The following is a 19,147-nucleotide window of genomic DNA, read 5'->3' on the forward strand; positions in this document are numbered from 1 at the left end:
TCTAAGGTTTGTTCGTGGTTGGATAACTGTTACCTGACGGTTGTAATGTGCGCAAAGACAACCGTCTCTAACCGCGTTGTATAATGGTTATTCTAAGGTTATATGAACCGAAGACCAGTTTGCTGTAACCGTTATTTAACCGTTCAATAACTTCGGTTGGATTTCGGTTACTTCGAGGTTGCCACAACGATATGACCCAATCAGTCTCGTGGATTGGAATCAGGTTATTCTGAGTTTTGAAGTTTTTATAGGGTTTGTTTGTGGTTGGATTACATCTACTAATCCGACATATCCCTGGTAGAAATATTTCTCCGCCATGACTCCGGCATTACTTCGATTTTAGCCCATTTCCGGAGAAATTACTCCGGCATAAGGTTGTTGGCGGAAAAATTACTCCGGCATGAGATTGATGGATGGGGGGGGGGATTACTCCGACACGAGATCGATGATGGGGAAATCACTCCGGCATGAGATTGATGGCGGAGAAATTTTTCTGGCATGAGATTGAAACTAGAAGTCTTTTTTTCATTGGTTGAATATTTTCATGATATGACAATCTATTCTTTTGTGTTCTTTTGATTCATGGAGAACCACATACAACCTCGCACATACAAATACTTAATTACAAAAAAAAATTGTCAAGTTCCATACTTCCATCACACATTTATAATCCAATACATATTTGATCACCGCTTGTTACATAATTGTTAGGCGTTTCTTTCCACGGCGAATGCCTGCCAGAAATACCACCTCCACTGCTCGCCGTCATTACTCTTATTGACTCCTAATGCGCCACTGTAACACTTACACATATATATATAAGAGTAGTGACGGTGAGCAGTAGTCCGCCGTCAAAGAAAGCCCCTATCAATCGATGGAAGCAACGTAGACTGTTTTTATACATTATCTTGTAAAAAGAAAAAAGTTAGAGTGTTGTGCCCTAGTGTATAAGGCAATGGAAAATCATATAAATAAACAAATAAAATAATAAAAAAAGCAATATTGTGCCCGAGGCTTATACTAAAACAGTGAGAATAAATAAATTTCGCTTGGATAAATTTGTGGTTGAGGAAATAATGGCAGCAGCCGACTCATCAACCAACGACAGCCTTTATCCAATTGCAGTTTTGATAGATGAATCATAAAATGAAAATTTACTAGTAAGTACAATAATTATTATTTTTGAAAATAGTACCAAAGTTTTTTATGTTTGAAAAAAAAAAACAGCTTGATCTTAGTCAGCAAGTATTTGTAACAGTGAGGTACAACTACGGCGGTTTTTTTTTGATTAATTTCATCATATCAGTTGATCGACAATTGTTTGAAACGATTGTTAAAAATGTAAATATGATAAAGAATTTATTTTATTTCAATTAATAAATATACTTTTATTTTATAGCTGCGATTTAATTCGATCGAAAAACTTTCAACGATTGCCTTGGCACTTGGTGCTGAACGTACTCGTAGTGAGTTGATGCCTTTTTTGACGTGGACAATGTATGATGGAGATGAAATTTAATTGGCACTCGCTGAACAACTTGTAACATTCACACCACTCGTAGGTGGACTTGATCATGTTTATTGTTTATTGGTAAGTGTTTGAAAAAAAACGATAATTATTTAAATTGACATTCAACAATTTAACATTATTGATTAGACTATATAACTTGATTAATTAATAAAAAATAAATACGAGCAAACTTTAGGTTTGTTTTTCACATGTTTAAATGAAAAAACTAACATACTCACTTTAACGTTAATTTGATTTTTTGTTTTTTTTCATAAAATCAATCATCTACTTAAAAAAATATTATTTAGACGTCAAAAAAAAAAGAAAAAAAAAAAAAATAAAATATTACATTCAAGTAAATAAGTCAGACAATAATAAACTTATCGATGTATTTATTTACATTAATTGTAATTGAAAATAATGAATTTCAGCCACCACTTGAAGCATTGGCAGCTGTTGAAGAAACAGTTGTACGTGACAAAGCAGTTGAATTGTCGCGTAATATTGCAAGTCAACACAGTCCAGCATATCTTGAAGATCATTTTGTTCCATTGGTATACAACGTTTGGCATCTGGTGATTAATTTACGTCAAGAACATCAGCATGTGGTTTCATAAGTTTATGTTATCCACATGTAAGTGGTTCTAGTGATGAGGAATCACCAGTTAGAAGCGGACGGAAAGAAGAAGGTCCTTTGAGAAATCAATCTATGGGAGATTCTGAAATAGATTCTGGAGATTCTAAATATATACATCCATAATTATAGAATTTTTCTATCGCTCCATTTTTTTCTGTTCTTTTTATGTATTTTTCATTTGTATCGTCTATATACAATATTGTATGTTGTAACCATATTTATATGACTGAAATGATAAATTATTATTAAAACCGTGTTATTTATGCATATTTTCAGATTATTTTCAATATAAACGAATTTATACAGTCATTTTTTTACTGTGATATATAATCAGATAATTAACCGCTAACAAACCGCTAACCAACCACAAATAAACTGAGTTGAATTAACCGCTAACGAACCACTAACAAACTCTAAATAAACTATGAGTAAACGATAAATGCTGACCCGAAAAGTTAGTTTCTGGTTAGTTTTTGGTTAGTTATTTTAATCTAAAATATTTGGGTTTGAACAAGGTTTATCAACGGTCAATTAACGGTTAGTTCTACTTTGTTTATATTTAGGTTTAAAAATGGTTTGTTTGCGGTTTTTTTTGCGCACATTCCAACTTTGAGACGACCGTTTAATAACGGTTCATAAGGGGTTGGGTCGTACCGTTAGGGTTTGATTGTGTTTACATTGAATAGTCAATTTTATAATAAATTCTTTCTAGATTTTGTATTTATAATAATTAAAAAATGACAGTAATACTGCTTCATTATCAACAGGATTATATTGTGAAGAATTCCGTGCAAAGCTGTTTCAAGCTTTGATAACAATGGTATTTTTTGAAAAGTCTGAAAGTATCGATTTGCGAATAAACACACAGCACTATAAAATGATTATTCAGTTAATCAGAGAGTTAAAAGTAAATATAAATTAATAAATAATGAGATTGTATATTATACATATTAATAAGTTAAACTATTTCTAGAAAATATTTTATGGTTATCTCAAGAAAACACACAAAATTTTAATTCTATTCTTTTTTATATAAATTTATTTATTATTTTACATTACTCAGATGTATTATCGCCAAAATATTATATTTGTATTTGAATAAAAGCGATGTTTTATAATAATAAAAATTAAGTTATAATTATTTATAAATCAGTTAACTAATATGGATTCTATCCATTCAGTCTTGCTGATCCTCTGGGCTTTTCAAAAACTCAAGTTCATACACATGCAGCCAGGTCCCACAACTCCGTCGATTTTGTAAATATACTTTTGTATCACTTCATATATTGTTTCACCTTTATGAGGATAAAAAACTTGCATGGTAAAGAATCATTCGAATGAAATGTCAAATGCTTGGATTATGTTTGGCAATTTCCAACTGATATCGTTGAAGCAGCAAACAAATTCATCAAGATCCATCCAATCGTCTCTAATAACTATCTACTTCTATCAACAATTGACTAATGCAAAGCACAATAATATCTATCATCACAAATTATAATCTTCAATAGGTATTGATTTATATAAAGCACAATATTACTTATCATTACTATATAATAAATACAGTAGCTGTGTACTTAAGAGAAGTCCATCATGTCTACTCAATTAACTATTGGTTCAACTGACAAAATTGATACAACACCGCCATCTCCAACTGGCTCTGACAGATCCACAGCTTCATTAAAGCGAGGAAGAGGTGACGATGAGGATGAGTATGATAACATTTCAAAGAAACCTATAAAATATCTGCCTGATGAATTGACCAACTGTAGGTTACTAATAAAAAGAGTTTCAGGTCCTGACAGCTCTGCATCAACCAGCACTTCTTCTTCTGCTATATCAACATCGCCTGTTTCTATTGCAGTTACATGTGCAAATGCTGCAATCTGTAAAAATATATTAATTACTGCTAAACGAGTTCCCCCTGTTCAATACTCTACTCTCAATATACCTGGTGCATCAAGCTTTGTTAATAAAAAAATCTACATTAGTGATTTATTATCATCATCAACATTCAAGTTACTTGGTAAAACACGTCATAATCTTAAACCATCTGGTTTTAAATATGTATGGGCAAAAAATGCCGTTGTTCATGTTAAAAAAGATGATTAATCAATGCAACACCTGGTTTTTAGTGATGGTGATATCAACAAGCTGCTTGAACTTTATCCACGACCTGAAGAATACAATAATACACAACAATGACATACTACAAGTGACAATTTGATCTCTATAAACAACAACAAACAATGTAACAATACTGAAGTAAATAAAAAACAAAAACCTAATTCACTCTCTCCACATACACTCTCTTCTAGTTTACTAAAAATTTGTTACATCAACATTAATTCGATTCGTGCTCATCTAGATGAACTACGTTGTTATATTGATTAAGTGTCACCTCTGCATGTTATTGCACTCACTGAAACATGGCTATCACCTGCTGTACTTGACTCTGTTATTCAAATACCAGGATACAATCTTTTTCGAAATGATAGAAATAATAATGGTGGTGGAGTTGGTATTTACGTGCTTGACTCTCTTAATACTCAAACCATTAAAAGATCTAATCCAACACAACTAGGTAAGCCTGGCATTGTAGAGTACATAGTCTGTGAAATACAGGTACCAGCTGCTGATCCAATAATCCTAGCAAGTATCTACAGGCCACCTCATGTGGCATTTCTTGTTTTTTCCTCTATCATTAGCAATGTGACAGATGGCTACAAGCACAGGGTCATTCTTGGTGATTTTAAGGCCGATCAGCTGTCACAAAATGCTGATTCTCAGTATTTAAGAAATTTCATCGATGATAACTCGCTAAAACTAATTCCACATGGCTTCTCTCACACTACAAATTACTGACAAACATGGCTTGATCTTTGCATGGTCGATGAAAATGACACAGTGTTGTCATATGACAAGACGAACAACACTTTTGCTGCTGGACATCATCTACTATGGTTTGAGCTCAGTTTTCAAGTACCAACTTGCCAACCGAAAACAATCCAAACTAGATGTCTTCGTAATCTTGAGCAACCTTTGGTACATGATCAGCTTCTTACTAAACTGGCAACGTTTGATGAAACTACCTTTTCAAATGTTGACATGCAATTCTGTGAATTTACTACTAATGTTTTATCAATCATTGACGAGTTTGCACCACTCACTTCTCTTCGAATCAACACTAAAAAAACTGCTCCCTGGCTCAACTCTGAGTTACGAGATGAAGCTAAACAAGTACAAGCTCATTATAGAAAGTTCAAGCGAAGCAGACTTACCTCCGACCTCTTAAATTACAGAAGTCTCAGAGCTCATTACCGATCCAGGGTTCTTAGTTCTCGTGTACAGTACTACAAAAACAGGCTAGTCAATCAAAATCCTACGCAGACCTGGAGAGAATTAAGGAGTCTCGGTTTATTAAAAAATAAGTCATCCAGCAACCTTTGTGTTGACATAGAAGAGCTCAATAAATTTTTCACATCTTTCACCACAATTGCTGTTCAAACTCACCTTCCATCACCAACATCTCTTCTATTTCATGGGCCACTTTTTACTTTCGGCAACATTAGTCTCGAAACAATTGATACTCTGGCAAGAAGTATTGAATCAAATTCAATAGGCTATGATCAAATCTCTAAAAAGATGATCTTGCCTATTCTTCCTGCACTGCTACCATCTCTGGGCTCATTATTCAATAGGTCTCTTCAACAGTCGATTTTTCCAGCTATCTGGAAAAAAGTACTTATTGTTGCCATAAACAAGAAACCGAAACCCACAGTGCAGGAAGACTACAGACCAATAGCTATACTGCCTTATCTCTCTAAAGTTCTTGAGAAAATTGTTTATCAACAACTGGTACAACATCTACACCAGCACCAGCTCATTGATCCATTTCAATGCGGGTTTAGAAAAGGTCATAGTACACAAACTGCCCTCGTAAAATTAGTTAACGACATCAGAACTAACATGGACAGTAGGAAAGTGACAATAGTGGTACTCTTCGACGTCTCCAAAGCATTTGACACAGTTCCTCATGATTTACTCTTTACCAAACTCAAGAATTTCGGACTTTCTGATTGCGTCATCAACTGGCTGAAATCCTATCTTACCGGCAGAACACAAGCAATTAAAGGTGATGGTGATAGTCTTTCAAACTGGCTCTCGATAACCTCTGGTGTGCCTCAGGGCTCAATTCTTGGACCTTTACTGTTTTCAATGTATATCAATGATATTTGTCCTCAAATTGTCAATTGCAAGCGTCTCTTATATGCTGATGACCTGCAAATCTACAGAAGCTGTTCCATGGCTGACGTAGATGAATGTTTACAACAGATTGATCAAGATATTGACAAAATTACTGCATGGGAAAACGTAATAGACTGTCTCTCAACTTGAAAAAGACGCAGGCAATCATATTTGGAGCTCGTCGCTTTATCAACAGTATTGACTACAGTAAACTCGCCAACCTTGGACCTACTGATGCTCCTATTAAATTTTCATCAACAGTCAAAAATCTCGGAGTCATACTTGATTCTAAACTAACTTTTGCTGAACATATACAACAGATCAAGTCTAAAACCAACTCAATTTTCTACCAACTTTACAGTATTGCTAAATACACTGACCAAGAGCTTCGTTGTCAACTTCTTCATACACTTGTCATGCCTCATATCAGCTACTGTATAGTGGCCCTTCATGGTCTTGGCACGTGCCTAGATCTTAAGCTACAACGAATTCTAAATCGTGGAGTCATATTCGTTACTGGAGTCAGAGTGGATCAACCTGTGTCTGATGCCAGGAGAGGACTTGGATTGTTAAGTGTAGAAAACTTGCGCTACTTGTATACTGCAACTCTTGTGTATGGTATTATCAACAATGGTATACCTGAATATTTATCAGATCTGCTCATTGCTTCTAGCACCAATAGACCTGCACGAAACCAAATCAATCAACAAGCCCTGCTTATACCTAACTACAGAACTGATACTTTCAAAGGTGCATTCGCTGTTACAGCGCCATCTATCTGGAACTCAATTCCTTCGTCAATCCGAGATGCTGATAATGTCACCACATTCAAAAACAGGCTTAAAACAAGACTACTCACAAATGAAATTTAGCTGCACTATCAAATACACATATACATACTGTCAACCTGCTCTGAAAATTCTAAATTGCATACCACCCCTCAACTACTCACTCTTATCACTCACTCACTTACCGACTTATTTATTTACATATATATCAAGAAGATCATATGTACAAAACTCACATACCTCTCACCTTGCATATACTTACTCACACATATTCACCTAATCAACCAATTTTGTAATTTGTTTAAAATTTAGACAATAAAACATATATTATCAATCAATCAATCAATCAATCTCTCTCGCTAGTGACATCTAGTTAAATATTTATTTAAACCAATCAAAAAAAAAATAATTGAAGAAAATTTTTTTTTTTATTTTTGATTATGTTTCTTTATAAATTTTCACATTGAGGTTTTCATCCGTTTTTGCCTAATGGAAATCTGAATTTATTTCACCTGCAGGTGAAATCATGATTTCACCAATATTTGTATATATAATATACGTATACTTGTATACGACTGCTTAATGTCTGCTTGGTGGGACGGAAACAGCCGTATACGACAGCCTTTTTTTTGTATATAGAATATTTTTCATCTCGGGCAACTATATACGATATAATACGATTATAAACAGCTATATACACCCCCACGAAAAAAATATATATATAAAATATATATAAAATATATGTTGTTACGCACCAGTATTTTCATATTAAAAATAATTAATTAATAAATAAAATTTAGTAAATTCAAGGGATATAGTATAATGTCGAGTAGCACATAAATTTTTTCCTTTTATTTTTAATAATTATATTTCACTGTTAGCATCATTGACATTTTATTTAAATATTATTTACTTTTTCAATATTATTTTTCATTTAAACTTTTATTTTCTCAACTCACAGTTGCATTTAAATCAGCAACACGATATTTAACATCCGTTGAGTTTAACAATTATTTCGAATAATGTCTCAGCAATAATTAAACGCTGACTACCATGAGAACCATCAATAGTGATTAGTCAAAGATGTTTCCACCTAGGACCATCCCTACTTTTTAATTTAATTTTTATGGGAATTATTATTTTATAATTTAAAGAGCTTCACTCTTGCGACAACTTTTGTTTGGACAATATCTAAATTAAATTTAAATAAATTTTTATAAAATCAAATCAAATTCAATAAATAATAAAATCGATTGAACTTTTACGTTTTAATAAATAAAATTTTACAAGTGAATTTAAATTAAATAATCTTTGTGATAAAATTATTAGTTTTTCCTTTAAAAATTGACTGTTCCTAATACTATAAAATAATTGACTGTGACATTTCTCCGGGGTGTTGTTTTCTGTGCTTCAAGTTTATTTTACCGTTTGGATTATTCAAGACTACCAACATCAAAAGGCGACCATCCAGATTGACACGCTCTCAACAATATTGGTTTCGGATTTTTCTAACATCAAGGTACATCTACAATCATACACATTCACTCCTAACCCGTTACCCAGTAGGGAATAACAAAACAAGAAGATTTTATAAAAACAAGTTAAATATCAAGCTCATTAATTTATATTATTCTCAAATTATTATTTTATTATTTTTCAGTTAAACACACTTCCTTTTTTTTTTGTTATTCCATAGATAATATAAAATAATTAGCTTGGTACGTAACAAAATTGATGTCAGAAGTGGGATCTTGTAATGTGTAACGTAGATTCAGAACTCAGTGCGGATTAAATTTTTTTTTGAGCTATGAAATATTTTGGGTACACTATACATTTACATAAATTTTTTTTTACATAAAGAAAATAAAAATATTCATTCATATATAGATGTCTATAAATTCTATGAATTTTATACTTCGTCGCAGGAGTCACTAAATTTTTTTTTTTATCATCAATAAATCAATTATAAAGTATCTTTTATATTTTTTCTTTTTACATGAACAAACAAACTCGAATTTCATATTTAATTGCGTCAAATTTTACATGCATTAATTTTTAAAATAATTGAATTGAATTTTTTCTTTTCTGTCATTTCTTTTGTCTGTTGGAAATATTACTTAGCGAAAAATGTCATCGTATCGGTCGGGAAGGGGATCACCGATCTCTCATATTTATGAAGAGATAGACCTACACACTGAAGCAATGCGGGGGAGAAAAATAGATGCGGAAAGTGGATGAGGTGGATTTAGAAAAAAATATTAATGGGGTCGAATATACAAATACTAAAGAAACAATTGAAAAATCAAAACAACATGCAGAATGTGGAGATCAAATGGTGAATATTACTGGTAAATTGAAAGTTGCGTCTGATCGTTTAAATTTTACTAATGGTATTTTATACAATGAAAATTCAAATTTAACAAAAAAATGGTGTGGTGAGAAGAGAGAGTGATTAAATTAATTCAGGAAAATAAAATTTTAAGAGATAGAAATGGTACTCTGGGTGAAGAAATTATGCATGCAAATAAAAATTTAGAAAGAATGTGTAAGGAACAGAATGAGTGTCGTCAGCAACTTGAGAGATTAGAGAATGAACGCGAAACGTATAATTTTTATATGTGAATTAAGAGAAAGAGAATGTTTTGAAGGAGATAATTAATCAGCTGCAACGTGAAAACGAGGCCTTGCAAAAAGAACCTCAAGTCAATCGCGAGTATGTGATTTCCCTTATGGAAAATTTTAATCAACAAAGTAAAGATAATTTTAAATGAAATTTTTTTAATGATAACAATGACAATCATGTAAATTCTACTTTAAAAACCGAACGTCCAAATTCACAATTAAGTAGACCTCTATATTCTTTCATTAATCACAAAAATTTAGAAGTAAAAACAGTAGAGCCAGTTGAAACGATTACAGTCGGTAAATGTTTCTTACGAGACGCTCTAGACGTAATTCCTAAATATGACGGAAAAACAAATTCTATTCGAGGATTTATTGGTAGTTGTCGGTCAGCCTTGAAACTTTCAGACCCACAATGGAAACAAGCTTTTATGCTTTCTATTAAAAATAAATCTACAGATCCTAAAATTAGTCTAATCGCTAACACAGAATTTACATCTCTTGATGAGCTAGACGTATTGCTCCGTACAGTTACGTACACTGGAAAAAGTTTCGAGTCAATTTGTAATGAATTATCCATCGTATTAATGAATGATAATGAGAATGTTGATGAGTATGGAAGTAGAGTATTAAAATTGTATAACGATTCGATTGATTGTAATGAGGGTAACAATGATGGTTTTGGAACAATGAGTAAATCTATTATTGAAGAAAGAACTATAAGTCAATTTATTAAAGGATTATTGCAGATTTTTTGAAAGTGTGGAATAATACCAAAAAAAATTATAATGAATATATTGACAGTTTGAAGCTTAGAAAATCAAAAGAAGTTAAAACCGTGCGAGCAAATAAAATCGAAAACCCGTCGGAAGTAATCACTGAATCAAATAATAATTTTTCTCGGAATTTTTCAAATCAAAGATATAATAATAATTTTTCAAGAAAATATAATAATAATTTTAATAACAATTTTAGAAATTATGATCAAAACGAACCTATCTTTTCAAGTCAAAATATTAATTTAAATACGCAAAAAAATTCAAATGTAAATTCACCTGGGAACTTTGGTTCGAATCCAGTCGAGATCAATAATAATGTTATATCCTACGGTACCAACACATGTAATATTCAGCACATAATTTTTTTTTCATTTCATTAAAGCCTAAAGCGGAGGTCTACGCGCCATCTACTCGTAATGAACAGACCTCAACAGCTAAAATAAGGCCCGCCATTAATCTCAGTGTGAACTACACCATTTATTACATTGCTCATACCAACAGAAAATTATAAATTCTGAACGTAACCAATTTTATGAATCTAGTTTGAAATACAATTTAAAATTAATACAACTATAAGTTGTAAAATAAATATATCTGGAAAAATACAAAATATTTAATCTATGTACTATTTTTATAAAATATAATCGAAAACTAATTTTAAGTAATATGACCAACAACGACTACCTAAATATTCTGCAGAACATTTGAAATAATTAACAGACCAATTTAACTGATTTTATTTGCTAATAAAATCCAACTAAATTTTATATTTAAAATATGTCTAATCATGCGCTAAATTTATTAACTAAATATTGTATAATTAATGGAAAGTACGGAATCTGACGGGTCGACGCCTCCAGAATCTAGTAAGAAAAAGAATAAGTCCACGAAACAAGTGTGACACAGCGACAGGGCCCTTCCTTAAAAACAGGCCACACGCCCGGAAATAAGTTAGTTCATACATCTCAGTCAAACAAGTAAATTGGAACTAATCGAGCTACTGACCCACAGTTACGATCGATTAGCCTCCATTAATTTGTGCTCTGAATAATTCATTTAATTAACTTAGTCAAAATCTCTGCACAAGCATTTAAGATTTTCTAAGTTTCATTTTCATTTTCATCAGTAAAGTGTAAAATCAATCTCATTTGTATTACAATAATTATAAAATTTCAAGTATATCAAAAACCATCTTTACAAGTAAACTCATTACATTGTTAACATCATTCATTCATAAAACGAATTCAACTTAAATCACCACATCAATCTACCTGAAGCTCCAAGAAGCCCTGGTCGCACAGTCAGAGTCCGCTTTTCACATTCTGGTCAAATAAAATCCAATCCAAGTATAATACATTTTTTCTTCAAACAAATGTAAGTTATTACCAAATTTATTATTCAAATGCCGTAATTATAATTGTCAAAAATTATCAAGTACTTAATCTATTTTATCAATATAATTTCACCGCGAATTTCTTTACAAAAGGTAGTCTTGGTCAATTTCGTAACTCAAATATAATCTCATTGTAATCGCCAAAATATATAATGTCTTTTGAATATATTCCATATAATTTTCAAATTAAAATTGTGTCTCAGTTTTTATTTTACGTCTAATCCATTATACTCCATTCCTATCACCTCAAAATTATCCCTTGGTTTTAATCCCGCTTATTGTTACTTCATTGTGCAGGGCAAAACTAAAACTTAAAAATAAAAAGAAGGTAAATTTGTGAAAAATTATTATCGTTATTCCACGTTAATTTCCCAATTTATTACAATAATAATATTAATAATACGCCCTACTATAATTCTTATAAAAATTCAACAAATGATTATTTACAAAAATCTTACAATAATAATTATGATTTTTATAATTTTAATAATTCTTATACGCCAATAAATGATCCGGTTAATAATAAAAATTTAAATAATAATGTTTATAATAATAATGGGTTTATGTCATATGATATCAGTCAATATAAAAAAGATGATAATAAAACGAATAATAATTTAGTTTGTGGTTTTTGCCAAAAACTGAGACATCATATGAATAACTGTTTTGCATTACAAAATGCTCAGAAAAAATGTCTTGAACGTCAAGCTCAAAAAAACGGGGATAGGCCGGTGGACCAAGAGGGAGGAACACAAAAATAGACAATCCCTTAATCAGATCAACTAATTTTTATTTTATTTTTTATTTATTTATTTATATTCCCAACAGATTGCTCCATTAACAGGGAACTGATTTACAAAAGTTATAACAATATTTATACTTTATATTAGAAGATTTAGAAAATTTAAAATATACATATAAATAGTTTCGAGATATATTCTTAGTCGAAATAAATTAGTAACTAATACTAGAAGGTAGTGATGTTAGCGCTATAAAACAATATAAAACAATAATGACTTAGAAGTCTTTTATATTAATGAGGTAATTATCCTTCAATCCTTCAGTAGCCAAAACACATTGGGTTAAAAATGCATTAGATATGCCATTAGATGTATCAATTATCCTACTAAATAGACAGGTTGAACGACAGACCTTGTTGACAATATCAACCATAACAGATATTGGCGACATTTTTGATTGCTTATCAGTCTATATTATGAACGGGGAGAATTTACGTAATTTATTATTTTTTTCAATATCAATGATAACAACATTATTTAGCAAGTGATTGCAATCAATCGTACCCCTTAGTATTTTAATGAAATATGATATAATTGACACACATCTACGTACATGTAGTGGTACCACATTGCGATCACCAAATAAAACATCATCACAAACCCCTCGAATTGGATATTCACCAGTACTAAACCATGTTAAATTTTTTAGAAATCGTCTTTGAATTTTATTTATTATTTTAGCTTGCTTTTTATTATTTATGGTCCAGACTGGGGATGCATATTCAATTTTTGGTCTAACATAAGCATTATACAATAATACTAATGTTTCTTCTTTAATAAATATTTTTGATAATCGCATTATAAAGCTAAGAGATATGACAGCTTCTCTACATATATTGTTAATATGTTGATCGTATTTAAGATGCATATCAAAAGTTACCCCTAATTCTCGAATAAAATCAACTCTTTCTAGATTTAATTTATTAATTATAAACGAAGATGATATTATATTTTTACTCTTGTTGAAGGATAAAACTTTGCACTTTTTTTCATTAATTATTAATTTGTTCATGCTGCACCAGCTAACAAATGCATCAATATTACTTTGTAGTACAGTGCAATCGTTATCAGACAATATTGGTAAAAATAATTTAACATCATCAGCATACATTAACACCTGGCAGCTGAGATAGTTTGGTAAGTCATTTATAAATATATTAAGGTTGATTCTTGAAATCTGAAATCGCAACAGATTTTTTTTTTTTTTATCTTATGTTTAAATGAAATAATTATCTACATTGTCAATTTTTTTCAATTTTTTTTTGTTCGGTTTTTTTGAGATATTTACTGTCAAAGTTGACAACTTTAACACGCAAGGTATAGGCGGTATCTCATATTTTTATTAATAACTTTTTCAAAACGCAACAGAAAACGTTAAATTTCTATCAGTTTGTAGTGCTAGAAAAGACAAATTTTTTGATATAAATTTTTAGTATTTCGTCTTCTGAGTTTAAAAAATAAATAACTTTGAAATTCAAAAATTTCGCGAGAAGCGCAGCACACAGACATGAACACAAGCATGGCTTCAGTGTACGATGTAATCTTTGCTCGCTAGTGTGTAGCCACGACACACATACTACTAAAGAATTTGTTTTTTTCATCAGTGGCGCCACAAAAAATTTTAGGACACGGGAATAAAAAATAGCGTTATTGATATACGGGCCCTTCGTGGCATAAATATTGGTTTGGTGATGTGACTGGGAATCAACCTTAAACAGAAGTGGCCCAAGATTAGAACCTCGGGGCACACCAGAAGTAGGTACGTATGCAACAGAAAGCGGTCCACTAACATATACAAAACATTGCCTATCAGTTAGATAAGATTTTAATAGTTTAATAATATATGTAGGTAAACCAATAGACGTCAGTTTAGTTAGTAGAATTAACCAATCAAGCTTGTCAAAGGCCTTTGACAAATCAGTGTATATTGTATCAACTTGTTGTTTATTAGCCAAATGTATACTAATAAAGTCTGACATAACTAATAGATTAGTAGTAGTAGAACGGCCTGGTAAAAAACCGTGTTGACAATTAGAGACAAATGGCGCAAAATAAGAATAAATCAAATCGTATAAACACATCTCAAATACTTTAGAAAGTGCTGGTAAGATTGATATTGGACGATAGTTAGATACATTCGATTTATCACCACTTTTAAAAGCTGGGCATACTCTTGAAGATTTCATATAGCTAGGATATGTACCACTAACAATTGACATATTAAAAATGATATATAGAGGATGTAATAGTGCATCAGGGCAATATTTAATTACTGATGCAGGTATATTATCCATCCCCATAGTGCGCTTATTAGGTAATTTCAAAAGTGCTTTAGAGATACTAATATGGCTGATATTAACAATATGATTATTTAACCATTTAGAGTTGCATTTAACAATTAACTCCTCGAAGCAATTTTCAAAAGTATTCCTATTAACAGTTGAAGTGTAGGTTTTTTAAATTCATTGGCAAAAGCATTGGCAATATCAATTTGATTATTTAATAATACAGTCAACTAATACAGTCAAATTAATTTCAAAATCAGAAATAAATGATAAATTAAATTCTATTACTGAAATTGAAAATAAAAATGATATAATGAACCCAATACCATCAACGTCGAAAGATACTATTGTCAATTATTATGAACCTATCGTACAACCTGAAAAAGTAAACTTTAATACGAAACGTGAAAATAATGAAAATAAAAATGATAATATTAATGAAATAAAAAGAGTAAATTTTATTGATAAAATATCTGTATCAGAAGACTCATCGAATAATAATAATAATATTGAAATGAATGAAAATAAAGATATAAATATTGCTACGCGAAATATAAATATTACTATTGCAAAAGAAGCTAACGAAAAAATTAAATTTATTGAAGAAACTAATAATGAACGTGATCAAACAAAGATTTCCCCCAATAATGACGGAATATTTTTGTTTAATAAAAAAATGCTAGGAAACTCGAGAAAAATACTCAAGGAAATTAGAAAAAATATTGATAATGAAATGCATAATTTGAGTGATAATAAAAATTATGATGAACTAAATAATGAAAATAATAATGAGTCTGATAATGAAAAAGATTTTGAGTTCAATAATAAAGAAGAAACTAGATGTTTAAGTAACCAAGAAAAAAATAGTAATGTAAAAATCGACGAAGTAACTGTCAAAAATAATAATAATATATGGGTATACGCCAATAAAGTCGAGAAAAATGTTAATAATGATGACGTTGATAGAAAAAGTTTGAATAATGATAATAATTTTGTTAAAGTTAATAATAAAAAAATAAACTCAAAGATAGTAATAATAATATTAAGAGTGTAATAAAAATAATTAAACCGTATGGAAAAACCAATGACGTGTTGAATGAAACTGATTTGAATAAAATTTATGAAAATAATAATAAGAATAAAAATAGAAATATTATGAGTCCGAAGAAATTAGATATTAAAGCGAATGAGTCCCAAGATGACCTAATGAAAACATTAAGATAAAAAACTAAAGTTGGATATAATGAAGTTTAAAAATAAAGTTATTGACAAAGGTAAATCGAAAATTAATATTGTAGAAAAATTTAAAGGGGAGCGTAGACCGGATAGGGCGAGATTAAAATCGAACCTAGAATATTATAAACCTGACAAAAGCTCGTTGAAAGAAAAATTGCTAATAATTAATACACGAAAAAAATATAGATAGGAAAAGAATAAACAAAAAAAATAATATTAAAAAAAAAAAAAACAAAAAAAATACTAATGATCGGGATAAATATTCCTAATAAAATTAAAATTCAATTTTTTTATATACATATATATATGAATTGATATATTTTTTTGATACACGAGAACAAATATACAAATAATACATAAACAATACATTACACATGAAATATCGTAGCCGGATCACTTATTAGACAATCAATATTGCCCTATAAAATAACCCAGTTAGATATGTATTTTTATTAACCCTGTTTATCCTGCGCAGCCAGGGCGCATAAGAAAGGTAGGGAGATATTAAATTGCGTAATGTAGGGAGAGGTAAAAAGGAACCTGAAAAATACGCGAGAATAGTACACAAATTAAACACAAATAATTTATAAGAACTTGAGTCAAACACAAAACATATAATGTTAAATAAAATGGTAAATTTATTATGAAAATACCACGAGTCTACCAATAGTATTGATGTTGAGTATAACATATTTAAATTTGGACCGACGTGGACCTTGAGATAATTGACGCACTTGTGTAACACTGAATTTACAATAAAAATTATAACGAAGTTCACTTTTACATTTGTTTGGTTTAATAATTACATAAAACGCTTTACTATACTTTACAGGTCGTAGTTAAGACCAAATTCATGACCACGAGGTCGTTGATTGTTATATTTAAAAGAATTAAATATTTTTAACAAGCAAATTCTTGCTTAAATCAGCCAACTATAATTTACTTTATTCAATATTTATTTGATTAAATAATTTAACACAAAAGTATGCACTTGAATTTAATTTAAAAGAACAAGACAACTTAGACCATGCGGTCTGAATTTATTACCAGTTATATCCAGTATGATTTTAATGAATTTAAATTAATAATTTGCGTAACCAAATATTACGTAAAGATACTTAAAAATATTTAAGCAAAATAAATCAATGAAATATTGGATAAATGTAACTTACAGTTTTCGGCTGGTGACTCTTAAAATTATTCTAAGACTTTGTAAAACACTTATTGAAGCAGTTAAAGCAGTTACAGCTGGTAGTCACAGGATCAGAGATCCCAGTGAACTGATCGATATCCTGGGTCAATGGCACAAGCTGACCGTAGGGTAGGTCGGGAATATTCGGGGGTGTTCGGGGATGCGTTTACTCCCTTAAATGTTACCCTTATAATTCATAAGATGGAGCTAGGGGTATCCAATTGGACCCTGAATATATAATTTTATAAAATACAATTTATCTAAAATAAAAAAAGTTCGGCGCTTACCGCAGGACATTACACACATAGAAATTTTTTTTTTTTGAGAAATGCTGATTAAAAACCAAAATATATAAAATTTTTGAATTTTTTTTTGGTAAATAACAAAATTGTTCAAGTATGATAAAAGGAAACGAAATTAAAATCGAATACTATTTTTATAAATTTAAATTTCATATTGAATTTTTTTTATATAGAAAAAAATATAATATTGTAAAGGGTAAAAATCCGGATCCTTATCTTTCTTGATCCTAGAATAAATAAATAAAGTGCAGTTCACAGGAAGCCACGAATTTTCGGGGCCTGTGGATTTTATTGTGTTATTAATGGCAACGCCGCAATATTGCATCTATTGCAATGATAGCCGTCAGAAAATTAAAAAGAGAGAGTAATAAAAGAAGAAAACAATATCAGGTCAACATGCATTAGAAAAGAAATTGAGGGGAGTTCATCAAGCAAGCCGCGTCAATAGAAACAGGAGAGAAGAGACAATGCAAGCAGGTTACAGTGGTAACAGATTACAATACAATGACATCACTCAGACCATCGGATAATTTGGAAAAATAATGATAAGCAATATAAAAAAGAAAAATGGAAAATATAGTTATTAACAACTATTTAGTATTTTTTTCAATCATTTTTTAAAAAAGTAATGTCTGCAATTCACGATTTTTTGATGCCGGTATATTACATTTTACATTTACGGCACTGTTAAATGTTGATTTACTTGTAGGTGAACCGTGATATTTTTAAATAGCATCTAGAAAAAAAGTAAGTAAAATAACATTATTAGAAACGGTTGACCCCTTGGTAAATATATATTTTTACTCATATTAAAAAATAATTTTAACAACGAAGTTACGTATTTTTTATTTATTGATTTATTTAAAAGATAGTTGTAGATTTTCAAACCAAAATATTGAATATTAAAGCTACTCTAAACTTCTTTTTAGAAAAAAACCAAGAAAATATCAATGGAAGATAAAATCGAGAATAAATTAGAAGCTTGTGAAAATAAAAAAGACAGTAAAGGTGAAAAAAGTACTTCAGCTTCTCAAAAAACTTTGCAACTATGACAGCAGCATTAATAGAAGCAATAATTCCACTTGAAATTTTGCTTGTTAGCAATTATGGTGGAGGAAAATCCAAAAATTCCACAGGCTTGAAAAAAAAACCTTAGACCGGAAAAAACTTGATGCAAATTTTAGTTAGTTTTTTTTCTTAAAAATCAGTATAAATAATTAAATAATATTAATTTTTTTCTAAATAAATAATCACTTACTTTTTTCCTAGATGCTATTTAAAAATATCACGGTTCACCTACAAGTAAATCAACATTTAACAGTGCAGTAAATGTAAAATGTAATATACTGGCATCA

At 30.3% G+C, this 19,147-nt stretch overlaps 1 long non-coding RNA gene across 1 annotated transcript; it reads left to right on the plus strand.

The window, feature by feature from the left end:
- The first annotated feature begins 629 nt into the window (after positions 1 to 629).
- On the plus strand, positions 630 to 2,122 carry LOC122849157. The gene is made up of 3 exons (XR_006373508.1): positions 630 to 1,160; positions 1,400 to 1,591; positions 1,942 to 2,122. It is a non-coding gene; the product is annotated as an uncharacterized LOC122849157 (long non-coding RNA).
- Positions 2,123 to 19,147: the final 17,025 nt, after the last annotated feature.

The sequence above is a fragment of the Aphidius gifuensis genome, linkage group LG2 (assembly GCF_014905175.1).
Source record: "Aphidius gifuensis isolate YNYX2018 linkage group LG2, ASM1490517v1, whole genome shotgun sequence".
Lineage (NCBI taxonomy): Eukaryota > Metazoa > Arthropoda > Insecta > Hymenoptera > Braconidae > Aphidius > Aphidius gifuensis.